Here is a 16,753-nt window from a genome sequence, read left to right as displayed (position 1 = left end):
CTGGAGCTGAGGCTGGTGCAGCAGCTGTGTGACCTCAGGAGACAGAGTCTAGCAGGCGATGTAGGCTCAGGGCCACCCTGGGCTTAAAGAGGCAAGCTTCAGTCCTCCCCAAGGTCACCTGCTTTCTAGCTCAGCTGAGCCACGTGTGATTTCTTATAGTACTGCACCTACAGAAATTTCTTACCATCCATGAATATACAATGAAAATAATTCTGTTGAAACAGGAAAAGGCATTTAAAAACACAGACTCCCATTTGTATTAATGGGAAACTCAGACACGAGAAAGTGCTCAGAAGGAGACAATGTACCAAAATAACTGAAGCAGGCGCAGGCCAGTGTCCTCCCCATCTGCCTTGGTCTCCCCTGGAGGACAATGTCTGCAGGACCTGCTGTCTCCCTGACTTCCCTGTTGTTAGGAGCTGTCCTCTGGCCAGGGAGCAACCTCGACCACAAGGGACGGAGGACACCCATCTCCTGGGTGAGAGGCTCCGAGGGTCCCAGGGGTGGCCTGTTGTCCACACATAGTGCACCTTGCCTGATTCCCCCCTCACTTCCCTGCACTCTCAAGGGCTTCCAGTGATCACTTCCCAGATAAACTCCTTGCACCCAAACCCTCGCCCTGTGGTCTGAAAATTGAGAACAGATGTACTGAAGGCTCTTGAAAGACACAGTACTTCCACGATGTCAGAGCCAATCAGGGCGACAAGGTCTGTGGGGAGTGGGAGAAGTCCCCTTCCAGGACCTGACCCAGGACCTGCAGGCACATCTTGGGCAGGGTGACGGTTAAGGGTCCCCTTGCGGGCTATTGAGGGTGTGGGGGCTCAGTACAGAGGCCGGCTGTTCCAAGTAATTGTGAACATCTGCTCAGAGGAGAGTGCAACTGTGCTGTCCAAAGTCAGAAAATGTTTAGATGTTGAAAGGACAGAAACAAAGGTGCAAAGGGAGGGAAAGCAGAGCCTCCAGGCTTGACAATGAGCTCAGAGCAGCCCATGGCCCTTTGTCATTTTTCAACTATGTCGGAGCTGCTCTGTGACCTTAAAGACACTGATGAGTTGAGTGAAATTTTGCACAGTGGGGTTCGGAAAAGCCCCCACATTCCCATGACTGTCTGCTCCTCAATGGAGCAGTAACAGGATGAGCGGCTGGAGCCCAGCACCGGCTGGTCCCATAAAGACTGATAGCATCTCGTTAAATATGTGATCTCGTGCACTTTGACCTGAGAGCTCTTCCAGAGGGTGGGGTCAGTGTGTGGACACGTGTTCATGAGACAAGGCGGGCCCAGGAGGTGAATTTATGGGGAAGGAGTGTTTGGGATTAGGAGACCTAACTGCCCCTTAGAAGAGAGAGGAAGACTGGTGCAAAGTGTTTATTACACAATTTATAGACAGTTTAAATCCCCAGGTTGGTAGGTGCCCAATATGCTACTGGAGATCGGTGGAGAAATAACTCCAGAAAGAATGAAGGGATGGAGCCAAAGAAAAAACAATACCCAGTTGTGGATGGGACTGGTGATAGAAGCAAGGTCCAATGCTGTAAAGAGCAATATTGCATAGGAACCTGGAATGTTAGGTCCATGAATCAAGGCAAATTGGAAGTGGTCAAACAGGACATGGAAAGAGTGAATGTCGACATTCTAGGAATCAGCAAACTAAAATGGACTGGAATGGGTGAATTTAACTCAGATGACCATTATATCTACTACTGTGGGCAGGAATCCCTTAGAAGAAATGGAGTAGCCATCATAGTCAACAAAAGAGTCCGAAATGCAGTACTTGGATGCAATCTCAAAAATGACAGAATGATCTCTGTTCATTTCCAAGGCAAACCATTCAATATCACAGTAATCCAAGCCTATGCCCCAACTAGTAACTCTGAAGAAGCCGAAGTTGAACAGTTCGATGAAGACCTATAAGACCGTTCAGAACTAACACCCAAAAAACATGTCCTTTTCATTATAGGGGACTGGAAGGCAAAAGTAGGAAGTCAAGAAACACCTGGAGTAACATGCAAATTTGGCCTTGGAGTACAGAATAAAGCAGGGCAAAGGCAAATAGAGTTCTGCCAAGAGAACACACTGGTCATAGCAAACACCCTCTTCCAACAACACAAGAGAAGACTCTACACATGGACATCACCAGATGGTCAACACTGAAATCAGACTGATTATATTCTTTGCAACCAAAGATGGAGAAGCTCTATACAGCCAGCAAAAACAAGACCTGGAGCTGACTGTGGCTCAGATCATGAACTCCTTATTGCCAAATTCAGACTTAAACTGAAGAAGGTAGGGATAACCACTAGACCATTCAGGTATGACCTAAATAAAATCCCTTATGAATATACAGTGGAAGTGAGAAATAGATTTAAGGGACTAGATCTGATAGACAGAGAGCCGAATGAACTATGGACGGAGGTTCGTGACATTGTACAAGAGACAGGGATCAAGAAAAAAGATCATGGAAAAGAAATGCAAAAAGGCAAAATGGTTGTCTGAGGAGGCCTCACAAATAGCTGTGAAATGAAGAGAAGCGAAAAGCAAAGGAGAAAAGGAAAGATATTCCCATTTGAATGCAGAGTTCCAAAGAATAGCCAGGAGAGATAAGAAAGCCTTCCTCAGCGATCAATGCAAAGAAATAGAGGAAAACAACAGGATGGGAAAGACTAGAGATCTCTTCAAGAAAATTAGAGATACCAAGGGAACATTTCATGCAAAGATGGGCTCAATAAAGGACAGAAATGGTATGGACCTAACAGAAGCAGAAGATATTAAGAAGAGGTGGCAAGAATACACAGAAGAATTGTACAAAAAAGATCTTCACGACCCAGATAATCACAATGGTGTGATCACTCACCTAGAGCCAGACATCCTGGAATGTGAAGTCAAGTGGGCCTTAGGAAGCATCACTATGAACAAAGCTAGTGGATGTGATGGAATTCCAGTTGAGCTATTTCAAATCCTGAAAGATGATGCTGTGAAAGTGCTATACTCAATATGTCAGCAAATTTGGAAAACTCAGCAATGGCCACAGGACTGGAAAAGGTCTGTTTTCATTCCAATCCCTAAGAAAGGCAATCCAAAAGAATGCTCAAACTACCGCACAATTGCACTCATCTCACATGCTAGTAAAGTAATGCTGAAAATTCTCCAAGCCAGGCTTCAGTAACACGTGAACCGTGAACTTCCAGATGTTCAAGCTGGTTTTAGAAAAGGCAGAGGAACCAGAGATCAAATTGCCAATATCCACTGGATCATCAAAAAAGCAAGAGAGTTCCAGAAAAACATCTATTTCTGCTTTATTGAGTACGCCAAGGCCTTTGACTGTGTGGATCACAATAAACTGTGGAAAATTCTGAAGGAGATGGGAATACCAGACCACCTGACCTGCCTCTTGAGAAACCTGTATGCAGGTCAGGAAGCAACAGTTAGAACTGGACATGGAACAACACACTGGTTCCAAATAGGAAAAGGAGTATGTCAAGGCTGTATATTGTCACCCTGCTTATTTAACTTATATGCAGAGTACATCATGAGAAATGCTGGGCTGGAAGAAGCACAAGCTGGAATCAAGATTGCCGGGAGAAATATCAATAGCCTTAGGTATGCAGATGACACCACCCTTATGGCAGAAAGTGAAGAGGAGCTAAAAAGTCTCTTGATGAAAGTGAAAGAGGAGATTGAAAAAGTTGGCTTAAAGCTTAACACTCAGAAAACTAAGATCATGGCATCTGGTCCAATCACCTTATGGGAAATAGATGGGGAGACAGTGGAAACAGTGTCAGACTTTATTTTTTTGGGCTCCAAAATCACTGCAGATGGTGACTGCAGCCATGAAATTAAAAGATGCTTACTCCTTGGAAGGAAAGTTATGACCAACCTAGACAGCATATTAAAAAGCAGAGACATTACTTTGCCAACAAAGGTCCATCTGGTCAAGGCTATGGTTTTTCCAGTGGTCATGTATGGATGTGAGAGTTGGACTGTGAAGAAAGCTGAGTGCCGAAAAATTGATGCTTTTGAACTGTGGTGTTGGAGAAGACTCTCGAGAGTCCCTTGGACTGCAAGGAGATCCAACCAGTCCATCCTAAAGGAGATCAGTCCTGGGTGTTCATTGGAAGGACTGATGCTGAAGCTGAAACTCCAATACTTTGGCCACCTCATGCGAAGAGTTGACTCATTGGAAAATACCCTGATGCTGGGAGGGACTGGGGGCAGGAGGAGAAGGGGAGGACAGAGGATGAGATGGCTGGATGGCATCACCGACTCGATGGACATGAGTTTGAGTAAACTCCGGGAGGCGGTGATGGACAGGGAGGCCTGGTGTGCTGCGATTCATGGGGTCGCAAAGGCTTGGACACAACTGTGCGACTGAACTGAACTGAACTGAATCTTAACTTTTCTAATCATCACAGTAAAAGGAGAATGAGGTCAGGCAAAGATTTCTTAAATAGAACACAAAAAGTACAAAATGTAAGGGAAAGAAACTGATGAATTTAATAACGATATTAAATATTAAAATGAGCTGGGGTGGGGAGATGTTTAAATAAAGAACCTGTGTTTATCAAAAGCAACTGTAAGAAAGTGAGAGATGTTTGCAATGGGAGAAAGATTTGTAAGGCACAGAACCAACAAAGATTTGTATCCAGAATATACATAAAACAGAAGCCAAAAACTCCCACTGATCAATCAAGAAAAAGGCCCAACAGAAAAATGAGCAGAAGATTTGAGTAAACATTTTATATAAAAGGATCTATACACATATAGGATGGACAGAAAACATAAAAGGATGCTCGATTCCATCAGTCATCAGAGAAAATCAAATTAAAGCCAAGCAGCTAAAAAACAAAAATAAAACAAACAAAAAAACCCAACGAGCTACTTCTTCACACCCACCAAAATAGCTAGAGTGAAAGAGTTGGAGACAACAAGTGTCAGCAAGGATGTGATGCAATAAGAACTCTTGTAAACTGATGATGAGATTCTTAGTTTCGTAACTTTGGAAAACTCTTTGGCAGTATTTACTAAAGCTGAAGAGAAGAAGATTCTAATACCCAGCAATTCTACTCTGAGATATGTATCAAACAGAACTGTGTGTGTATGTTCACCAAAAGCACTGTCAAGAATGTTCACGGCCACAGAATCTGCATTAGTTCCCAAGATGGAAACAACCCAAACATCTGTTAAGGCAGAACAGATAAATAATGGTCTATTAGAACAATGGGACACTATTAGATCTCATTAATATGAAGTTCAAAATGATTAAGAGAAAACTATAGTATTGGGAGTCAGGTTAAAAACAGCCAAGGAGGATGAGCAGGAAAAAAATGACTTTAGAGCTACAGCCTCTGAGCTCAGCTTGGCCACCAGCATTGCTGTGTGTCCCAGCCAAGCAATCACCCTCTGTGATTCCTTTTCACAGCTGGACAAATGGGGTGGACCACACAATGACTGTCACTGTGATGCCTTCTAGATGGACAGAAGGCATGCTTTACAAATGACAAAATGCTCTGACATCTGTGGTCCTGAGGCTCACAACAGCCCCGGGAGACAAGTATGACAGAACTTTCTCTATTTTTTCCCACTTTTCCCCTTCTTTTTCTCTTTTGAGTAGATGGGTTTATTATTCATAAGTCCTGCAATAATTAGTAGTAAGCATTAAGGGTTCACTCTGGGAGGCCAAGTCAAGATGCAGACAGAATACAGTTGATTTTCAATGTTGTGTTAGTTTCAGGTGTATAGTAGACTAATCAGTTATACATATATACTCTCTTTTAGATGCTTTTCCCATATAGATTGGACTTTCCCAATGGCTCAGTGGGGAATAATCAACCTGTAATGCAGGAGACACAGGAGCCATGGGTTCAATCCCTGTGTCGGGAAGATCCCTTGGAGGAGGAAATGACAACCCACTCCAGTATGCTTGCCTGGAAAATCCCATAGTCTGAGGATCCTGGTGGGCTACAGTCCAAAGAGGTCACAAAAACGTTGAACACGACTGAGCATAAGCACAGCCCATATAGATCATTACAGAGTATTGAGTAGAGTTCCCTGTGCTGTACACTAGGTCTTTATTAGTTACCTATTTTATATATAGGAGTGTGTATAAGTCTTTCCCAACTTGGCTGTCACCACTTTTGCCCCCTGGAAACCATAAGTTTGTTTTTTACATTTGTGACTCTATTTCTGTTATATAAATAAGTTCACTTGCACCATTTTTTTGGTGATGTCGCATGCGACATCATATGCAATGTCATATGCGACATCATATAAAGTGATGTCGCATGATATTCGTCTTTTTCTGACGTACTTCAGTCAGTATGACAACTCTAGGTCCATCCATGTTGCTGCAAATGGCATTATTATTTTTTTTTTTCTTAATGACTGAGTAGTATTCCATTGTATATAAGTTCCACATCTTCTTTATCCTTTCCTCTGCTGATGGACATTTAGGTTGCTTCCATGTCCTGGTTATTGAAAACAGTGCTGCAATAAACACTGGGGTGCAGGTATCTTTTCAAATTATGGTTTTCTCTAGATATATGCTCGGGAGTGGGACTGCTGGATCATTTGGTCATTCTACATTCAGTTTTTTAAGGAATCTCCAGATTGTTCTCCATTATGGTTATATCAGTTTACATTCCCACCAACAATGTAAGAAGGTTCCCTTTTCTCTACACTGTCCAGTATTTATTGCTTGTAGATTTTTTGACGATGATTTTCTGATCAGTGTGAGATGATACTTCACTGCAGTTTTGATTTGCATTTCTCTAATAATTAGTGATACATAATATGTTAGTTGCTCACTCATGTCCAACTCTTTGCGACCCCATGGACTGTACCCTGCCAGGCTCCTCTGTTCATGGAATTCTCCGGGCAAGAATACTGGAGTGGATTGGCATTCTCTTCTTCAGGGGATCTTCCTGACCCAGGAATCGAACCCAGGTCTCCTGCATTGCAGGCAGATTCTTTACCATCTGAGTCACCAGGGAAACCCAATAATTAGTGATGTTGAGCATCTTTTCATGTGCCTTTTGGCCATCTGTCTGTCTTTTTTGGCGAAATGTCTATTTAGATCTTCTGCCCTTTTTTTTGCTTGGGTTGTTTGTTTTTTTGATATTGAGCTGTGTGAGCTATTTGTATATTTCCCACTTTTCCAATGAAGAGGTAGATGTTTGCAGACTTTAAGGGCCCTGAGCTGGGTCAGAAACACAGGACTGGGAATTCACTTATCAAGATTTATATTCTCATTCTTGACCCATGTGGTGCCTATACAGGTGCATTCATTTCATAAAAACTAATCAAGCTCTAAACTTAGGGATTTGTCTGTATGCATATTATAATTCAATAAGACTATTACATAAATAAATAAATACTTAGACTGGTGATAGAAGGTTATCTGGACTTGTCACAAGGGAGAAGCAGGTAAATCAGAGCTTCACAAGGAAATACAAGGGAATACAAATAAACCATATGTGCTGGAAGTCATATCTCAAAGCTGGAAAGAGACTCTAAATGTTGAGCAGTCCTTGTAAGTTGGGACACACACACACACACACTCTTACTCTCTCTCTCTCTCTCTCTCTTCTCATAAGGAGAGTTCCTGCTAGGATGAAAGCAGCCCTGCTTATTCCTGATATGAACATCCTATAAATAGCTGGTCCAGGAATAACTCAGAGGTGAACAATAGTAGGTAAGAATCAGTACAGGATATAACTAAGATACTACAAATAAAAAAGGAAAAAACAGGAGGGAGAAAGCAGATGAAGAATACTCATCAGACAATATGATCATGGAATGGCTAAAATTAATGTCCAAGCATAGTACTATTAAAGTTTTAAAAACACAGTAGTTGTGTCTTTTTTTTTTTTTTTGCATTTGCAAAAAGTCAATACACAAGGACTTAGGAAAAAGATGGTCTTGTCAAAGGAGATAAAATATGAGCTATTAGAACTTGATCAAGAAATGTAAGAGAAAATAAAGTCAGATGACCAACGATGACTACATTGAAGGCAGCATGAAGAAGAGATATACCACTGAACACACAGGGAGGTACACAGAGTTAATGATTGAAAAAAAGTGAATATAATGAAATAGAAATGAACAAATAATTTAAAACAATTAAGAGGAAACAGCAGATATGGAAGACACATAAAGGAGAGCTGACATAAGCATAAGTGGGAGGCAGGGAGGAGGGGCTTTCTCTTTTCCACTTTTCCAATGAAGAGGCAGATGACTGTTGAGGTCAAGGACCCCAAACTGGGTCAGGAGCATGGGACTCCTAAAGAGTAGAACTAGAGTGATACAACAGGTAAGGTATTTGAATATAAATTCAAGATCTATCCTTAAATGAAACAAGATCTCAGTCTCAGATTGAAAGACAACGCTCTGTTTCAGGAAAAAAGGTTAAGAATGATGAATACAGAGGCAAGTCCTAATAAAGCTGATCTCAGAGATAAAGCAAAAATACATTTTAGGCAGCCAGAGACTCTTTCCCCACCCTCCCAAAGAGAAAGCAGTTCACAGATAATGGAGAAAGAAAGATCCTAGGCTAAATGCTCATTCCTCTGCAGCAGCATTCACTGCCAGAAGGCAGTAAAGCAATGCTTAGAGAAACACAAAGAAACAAATTCAACCCAAGAAATATCTAATAACTAAACCTCTGCTCAAGTATTTAGGTAACAGGAAAACATTTTTGAACATATAATGAGTTAAGTCCTCTTTTGGTAAAAATACTAGAGGGTGAACTTCACTCAACAAAGACATTAATGGAAAACTCATGATAAAAGGATTGGAAGTAAACATTGATAAAAGCATTGAAGGAAACCAATGGAGGACTGAAGCTGGAGAACAGAATGCAGATACAAACCCAGGTGAGGCAGGGAAAAAATGATAAAAACAGGCTGGAAAAGAAGGTACAGAGGGGTGGGGGCAATAGGAGATTGTCCATATCTCCCAATTTTGTCAACTTTTCTAGCTGGGGAAGGAGCAAAACATAACAGACAAACATAATAACTGAGATATAAGAATTTTAAGAGCTTCCCTAGTGGCTCAGTTGGTAAAAAAAAAAATCTACCTGCAATGCAGGAGACCTGGGTTTGATCCCCAAGTCAGGAATATCTCCTAGAGAAGGAAATGGCAACCCACTCTGGTACTCTTGCCTGGAGAATTCCATGGACAGAGGAGCTGGGCAGGCTATAGTCCGTAGGATTACCAAGAGTTGGACATGACTGTGTGACTTATAAGACTTATAAGTGAACTTATAAGAATTTTAAAGATAAAATGTTAACCACTAATAAAAATAGTTAAATTGAGTGGTGGAGGGAATGGAAAGGAGGTGGAAAGGCATGAAATCATCATGTTCATGGAGTGAGGAAACAGTAGAAACTCTAAAGAGAAGTGTGCCTGGGGCACCTGTGCTTCCAGCAAATGTCAGAACAGATACCCTGTGGGATGCAGGGCTGCTCCTCCACTATACAAACATAGGTATTGTAGTAAAACATAATTCTTACCGCTGAGCTCATCAGAAGTAAAAAGAACTATTCAAGGAAGCAAACACAGAATACACACACAATTGTATTTATACAGACAAACATACTCCAATCCGTGGTTATACATAGTTATAAACATATTCCAAACCATGGTAAGCACATACAAGGGGTGTGTTGCGCTGAGGCCCAGCTCTGATCTTCACACTAGACTTGGGAGAATAAGTTCTGAACTGGTGGCAAGGTCACAAGATCTACCTGAGATCCCCAGATTACACCAGGGAATCTGGAAGAGTATTAACCTAAAGTCCAAAAGGATTGGTGGCCTCTCCTGGTTTTGGCTGAGATAAATATAAATTCTCCCTGAAGGAAACAACTATTACTCAGGCTCTCAGACTTTCCTGGTTACCTTCAATAAAGGTAAACTCACAATCAAGCATAGAAACATGAGTGACAGTTGGCAGAAACAATAAGCAAAAGATTTAAGTTCTCAAAGTGTTTATATAATAGAATTATCAGATATTGAATATACAATCAGTTCAGTTCAGTAGCTCAGTCGTGTCCAACTCTTTGTGACCCCATGGACTGCAGCATGCCAGGCCTCCCTGTCCTTCATCAACTCCTGGAGCTTGCTCAGACTCATGTCCATGGAGTCGGTGATGGCATCCAACCCTCTCATCCTCTGTCATCTCCTTCTCCTCCTGCCTTCGATCTTTCCCAGCATCAGGGTCTTTTCCAATGAGTCAGTTCTTTGTATAAAGAATATACATTAACTCTCTATAAAATATCTTAAAAAATAGAAGATGAGATCACATAAACAAGCTAGCAGCAAGATACTGTTGAATATGATCAGGCAAATTCGGGGGGAAAACCTAGAAAGAACTTTTGAAAGTCAAATATATTAAGAAACTTGTAAGATCTACATAAAAAAGAAAACTTTAACATTCCCTTGAGGAGGGGCCAATTCCTTTACATCTTGAATGGATGTAAAGGAACACTATATATAAAATTATATATTTTCCCTAAGTTAATCTACAAAATAATGTAACAATTTAAAATACCAATGCAAGTTAGAACCTAAAAAGCAGATTCTAAAGACCATATGGAAAAACAAACAAGAAATAACAGCCAGTAAAATTTTGAAACAGCGTATGTTTAGTGTATTAAAATATTTTATAAAGTTGCAGTCATGTAAATATTAAGAAGCATATGATTACATTAGTAGAAGAGACTGGAAAATCCAGAAATATTTTTAAAATATAAGATACACAGAAATGTAAAGATAGTGTTTCAAATTTATGGGGAGAAATGAATTATTCAATAAATGGTATGAAGCACCTGAGCAGCTATCTGAAAGCAAAGTGAGGTTAGACCCCTACCTCACACCTTACACTAAATAAATGATCACTGGATTAGGATTTAAACATAAAAATTAAATAATAAAAATATGAGAAGTCATAAAAATTAAATTTATTTATAGTTTAGGAGTGGGAAAGACCTTTCTAAACATGGTTTAAACCCCAGAAGCCTTAAAAAGAGATTCATATATTTCGCTTTACACACACACACTTCTGCCTGACATAAAATAAGATAAAGTAAAACACAAACTGAAAAAAAAGACCATTTGCAACTCATATTTCAGCTACAGTGCCAATTTCCTTAATAATTAAAACTTCCAACAAATTACTTTTCAAAAATCAACAATCCAATATAAAAAAAGGTTTAAGAAAACAGTTCACAGAAAAGAGAACACACCTGACTTTTTAATATATGAAGAAATGCTCAAACTTATTATGAGAGAAATGCCTTTCAACTCGCAACAAGCTCATTTCTTGAATGCTCAGACTGACACAGCTCAGACAGCCTGGGAGAAGGTGTGGGGATCGGGTGGTCCTCAGAGAGCTCAGGCCAGGGAAGGGACCAGAGCTAAATTATCTTAACAGACAGCCAGGACATCACTTGCCATATTCTTTCCCACCCTTGTGAAGTCTTTCCTCCTCTTGTCCATGCCCCCCAGGAAGAGCCCATTGTGGTTCTAAGAGAGCTCTCACCTAACTGGTCCTGCGGGTGACAGGCCCAGGGGTCTCGCCTCCCACCCTCCACCTCTCCATCCTGAACTCCTGGGGAGCAGCAGCTGTGTCTGCCTCCTCATCCCATTAGCACACAACTGGCAGCACAGGGTACAGACCCAAAGACGATGTGCTGAGTGAGTGAACGAATGAATGAACAGATAAATTCACATGTCAAGCAATGCAAGGCTTCAGCAGAGAGAGAGAAAGGTGACACGTTCTAAGAATTTACCCAGCCCAGGCATCAGGCTAAGAGCTCTACCAGGATTCCTTATTACTACTCACACAACGCCATGAGACAGAAACTATCACTACTCACATTTTGCGATGAGGAAATAGAATGTGAGCTGCCCAAGCCGCAGGGCCAGGATCTGTCCTGACCCTAGAACACACTCTTATCCATCGGTTACACTGTCCATGGGTCCTCAATTTCCTCTCCCCACTTCCCGGGGTCTAGCATCTGTTAGCTTCCTGGCCACATTTAAGATTTGGTGAACATCTACTGAGAACATTTTGCTGGACAATCCTCAAGGTGCCTCATGACAAATAAGCCTGGGCAGAGCTTCCTTGGAATACCGTGGAAACACGCGGAAGACCTGAATGTCCCAGGAGAAGGACACTCCTGCTCATGCCTCCAAGGCTTTGTCCTTTTCTGCACCTGGTGGTGTCCCTCGTAAGCTATTCTGACCCTCTTCATGCACTGTTTGGGGAGCAGCTCTGGCTCAAAACAATACTGAATGGGGTGGTTATGTACAAACCCTCAGAAATGTGTTGCTGATAACACAAGCCAAAAGGGAGATAAAATGACATGCTAAAAGCTGGATGAAAAAAATTACTCATCCAAAATTTCCACACATACTACTTACGGTTTGAAGCCTTCCCCCAGGCCAGTGTGCCAGCCCCACTTCTGGAAGGCTGGTCACCTCTGTGTTCCCATAGTTGCAGAAGCTGTCACCTGGCTGGGGACATCTCGGGTGGGTACCACCAGGTGAGGGCAGGGCTGGGGCACCGGGCACTGAGCTGGCAAGGAGGGCACGTAAGAAGTGAAGGATAACACACAACTTGCAAAGTCTGGAGAGCACTTTGAGGAGGCAGTCCACTGCTTGCATTCAAACACTTCTGGAAAATTGGGGCCATCTGCTGCCAAAGTTCAACAGTTTTGAGAGAGGCGGCAGACGCTGGGCAGGAAGCTGAGACTGAGGCGGGCAAGACGGCTTTCAACCTGGCGCCCAGCCTGGCGTCCTACCACGGGGCCCTGTCTGTCTGAGAGCAGCAGGGCAAGACTCCTGTTCTGCCAGCCATCACCTGCGCCCTCAACCCCAGCCAGGTACGCTGGCATGAAAGGGGCAGGTTTCACTTAGATCAGCAGTTCCCAGATCAGGCTGAGCATAAGACTCCCCGGGGAAGCTGAATAAAAAGAAACAGCTGAAGACCATCCCCCAGCGATCCTAACAGCGAAGATCCCGAGTGGGGCCGCTCTTTCCTGCAGGATGCCAATGACCCAGCAGGGTTAGAAACAACCAGCACCAGAGAGAAGAATATTGCTGGTTGCAAGGTGGAATCCCGACACCCTGAGCTCGCTGGCCACCACAGGGATCTCTATCCATCAAGACAACCATGAGAATCTCCCAAGGACTTGGGGAAGGACAGAAATAGGCTTCCCAGTCTGGGCACTGGAAGCACACTAATAGAGAGATGCTGGACCCTGGAGAGCAGCTCCTTGATGTCACAGGCCCCCAGGATGAAAGGAGGAGTGGTGAGGACAGACGCAGGAAAGGACCAGCCAGTGAAACTATCAGCTAAACAACATCTCCTCTACCACTGACTCTAGGAAACAAGTTGATGGAAAAAAAACAATATAGCTAATGCTTATTGAGCATCTACTGTGTGCTAAGGGCTCTAGTTAATTTGTTACTTAACCCTCATAACAACCCTATGCTGTGTAAGTAGAATTATTTTTCTCATTTTGCAGATTAGAAAACTGAGGCATAGAGAGACTATAAGCATGACTGCAAAACTCATCTTCTTAACCACTGTGTGATATAGGCAGCAGCTCCACGCTGTGCTAAATGAAGGCCAAGAGAATTAAATGGAAAAGAGCAAAGGAGCAAACATTAGGTAGAAAAGAATGCACAAGACTCTCGAATGACACCATTCTAGACACTGTTGCCTTCTTGCAACAACTGGCTTACAACGTCCATGCTCAATATATAATTTTTAAATAGCAGAATATGCACATCTTCGTCCATTGTGCACACCATCACACGTTGGCACACCCCTGCTCAAGTCAACCAGTTAGGCCGCTGTGCATCACTTCCCGACACCTTCCTTTCCCTGTGGGGCAATCAGGCATGGACTTGGAGCAGTGGTGGTGGAATGTATTGCTGAAATACAGAAAAGGTGGAAGGATGCACCTTTCAACTGAGAACCTCTAGGAACCAGGTGAGGGGCGGGGACAGATAAATTCCTCTTTCATGTTGAAATGGGGTGAGGGCTTTGTGAGGCCATGATCATTAGCAGAACGATGCCCTAACTCCCCACTCTTCCTTTCAGCTGACAATCCTACTTCTGGCCTTCTCACCCTTGTTTCACCTGGCAGAATATCTGAGCTTAAGTAGCTTTAAGGTCTTGCTAAATAATGACTTTGCAAGTGACTTTGCTGACAGAGACAGGAGGAATTTGTAATCATAAAAAAAGATGGATTGGGATAATTGCATAAAGTTCATTTCCCCTTTCTAATAAATATTTACCATCCAATGTTTATAACTTTTATGTTTGGACTTTCTTGAAATGCTTTATTGAATTAAAAACATCACATTACCATTGGCTAAAAGAGGAGACAGCTATATTTGCCAATAACTTCTGCAACAAATGCCAGCTATTGATGCCAATTTTTTTTCTTTTGGTAGTTCATATTTCCACAGACAGCTTTGAGCCTTACAATACCCGCATTCTGCAGACAGACATGAAAGATGCAATGGTGATGGTGTGGGGATCTCCAGGGTCCTAGAAATGAAAATGGACTGTATTTTCATTTTTTCTTCATTCTCTGATGCAAACGTTTAAGAAAGCAGAAATATTTGAAGCCAGGCGGCTCCCAAAGAAACTGTAGCAATGTTTTTCCAAAGTTACCCTACACCCTTGGGGAAGGAAGTGGCTCTTAATTCTGATTGGTCTTAAAATGGCTATGAATTGTGAATGCGAAAAGAAGAACATACCATGGAAGTCCAATCAGAAGGATATTCTGTAGTGGAAATTCCACCTAAAGAAGAGGAACAGTCAAAGAAAGGCAGTTCATCCCTGCGTGGGTAAATTCTGACTGGTCACTGCCTAGCACTAAGCAACTGGCCTTGTGCTCTGAGGCACAGGGTGGAGCCTGTGAACCCTTCTTGGAATAATACCTGTCAGTGCATGATTATAAAATACACAAAGTTAGCAATCAAACAATTAAGTTCAAATGTAACTCAAAATACAAATTTGTGATATAGTAAGTGAAACATGTGTTTCCTTGTCAACACATTACATAAGAAGATCTGGCCCTAGATCTAGTAACCATTAAAATTTTGAAGCAGTCATGAGAATAAATGATACTTCCAAATAGCTGCTAGAACAGTCATGCAGTAGAAGAAGGATCTGTGATTCCTGATCACATGACGTCACAGGTACTGCTGAGACTCCTGTGGCTTATCACTGACTCTCATAATCAAAGGAAATACTCATTTTGGTTACATACTGGAGAAAAAAGATGTGATCTTTTCCCTATCCCTGTTTACAAATCCTCTGAAACCCATCAGCAGACCCTAGCTCAGAACCCCTGCATGCCCACAATAACGAAGGAGCGTCTATGAGAATGTGATCCCCTGAGCCCGTGGCCTCTACCTTCCACCAACGACAAGATGTTGTTCCTTATAAGAGGCAGCAGCAAAATAAGAACTGCCCACCGGTGGTCATGGTGGTTGGTACTCTTCTCAAAATATAATCTATCCAGTTTCTTTTCTCCTTATTTTTATGGTCTGCTCTCCAGAGAAAGAAAATGTTCAACGGTTGAAACACTGATGGGTTTCGCCGTTTGATTCTCCTGGCAGCGTCCACGCTGTTACACTTCATTATTATTTTCTTTTCTGTAATAGGCTTAAAGTTCTAGAAAATTTTAAGACAAAAGGTCCACACACATGCATTCACACACAGCCCACTTGCCTCATTAATGTTTCTGTGCTTTTCCAAGCCACCTCCTGAAGGCCCTGTGTAGGAATGCAAGCTACATCCCTTGCCAAGGAAGCCCTCCTCATGGACACGGCCTTCGGGGAGCCAGGACTTTAGGGAGTGTCCCCAACTGGCACGCATGAGTGGAGTTTTCAAGAGATCCCTCCACATGTTTGGAGTTGTAATGTCTTCACAATATTCATTCCCCTAAAACTCCTGGCTATGAGTGTTCTCTTTTTCACAGCATCTAGTAGGTGGTATTTTTTTTTTTTCCTATTAAAAGGGTGTAGAATTCTAAGGTGGCAAGCTTTTTTTTCTTTCAGTGCTTTAAAGATGCTTCCATGGTCTTTTATCACTTGCATTGTTTCTAATGAGAAATATGCTCTTTGAAGATCTTCTCTTCATCACCACTTTTAAGCAATTTGATTATGATGAGCTTTGGTCTGGATTCTTCATGATTCTTGGGATTCACTGAAATTCTTGGATCTGTGGGCTTGTGTTTTCACCAAATATGCAAAAATTTTCAGCCATTTTTCTTTATTTTATTTTGAATTGGAGGATAATTACCTTACAATATTATGATGCTTTCTGCCATACATCAACATGAATCAGCCATAGGTATACATATACTCCCTCCTTCTTAAACCTCCCTCTCAATCTCCCATCTAGGTTGTCACAGAGCACTGGCTTTGGGTTCCCTGTGTGTTAGTTGCTCAGTTGTGTCCGACTCTTTGCAACCCCATGGACTATAGCCCGCCAGGCTCCTCTGTCCATGGGATTCTCCAGGCCAGAATACTGGAGTGAATTGCCATTCCCTTCTCCAGCACATCTTCCCGACCTGGGTACTGAACCCAGGTCTCCTGCATTGCAGGCAGACTCTTTACCATTTGAGCTACAGGGAGGCCCTTGGGTTCCCTGTGCCGTACAGCAAATTACCAAGAGCTCTCTTCTTTATACATGGTAATGTATGTTTCAATGCTACTCTCCCAAACCATCCC

General features: G+C 42.3%; 1 protein-coding gene across 2 annotated transcripts in view; it reads right to left on the bottom strand.

Moving 5' to 3' along the window:
* Positions 1-16,753, bottom strand: part of ADAMTS17 (ADAM metallopeptidase with thrombospondin type 1 motif 17) — a 395,361-nt gene that overhangs the window by 148,770 nt on the left and 229,838 nt on the right. The gene's annotated exons all lie outside the window — the stretch shown is intronic.

The sequence above is a fragment of the Cervus canadensis genome, chromosome 17, assembly GCF_019320065.1.
Source record: "Cervus canadensis isolate Bull #8, Minnesota chromosome 17, ASM1932006v1, whole genome shotgun sequence".
Lineage (NCBI taxonomy): Eukaryota > Metazoa > Chordata > Mammalia > Artiodactyla > Cervidae > Cervus > Cervus canadensis.
The sequence above is the reverse complement of the archived record's forward strand: the minus strand, read 5'-3'. Positions and strand labels throughout refer to the sequence as shown.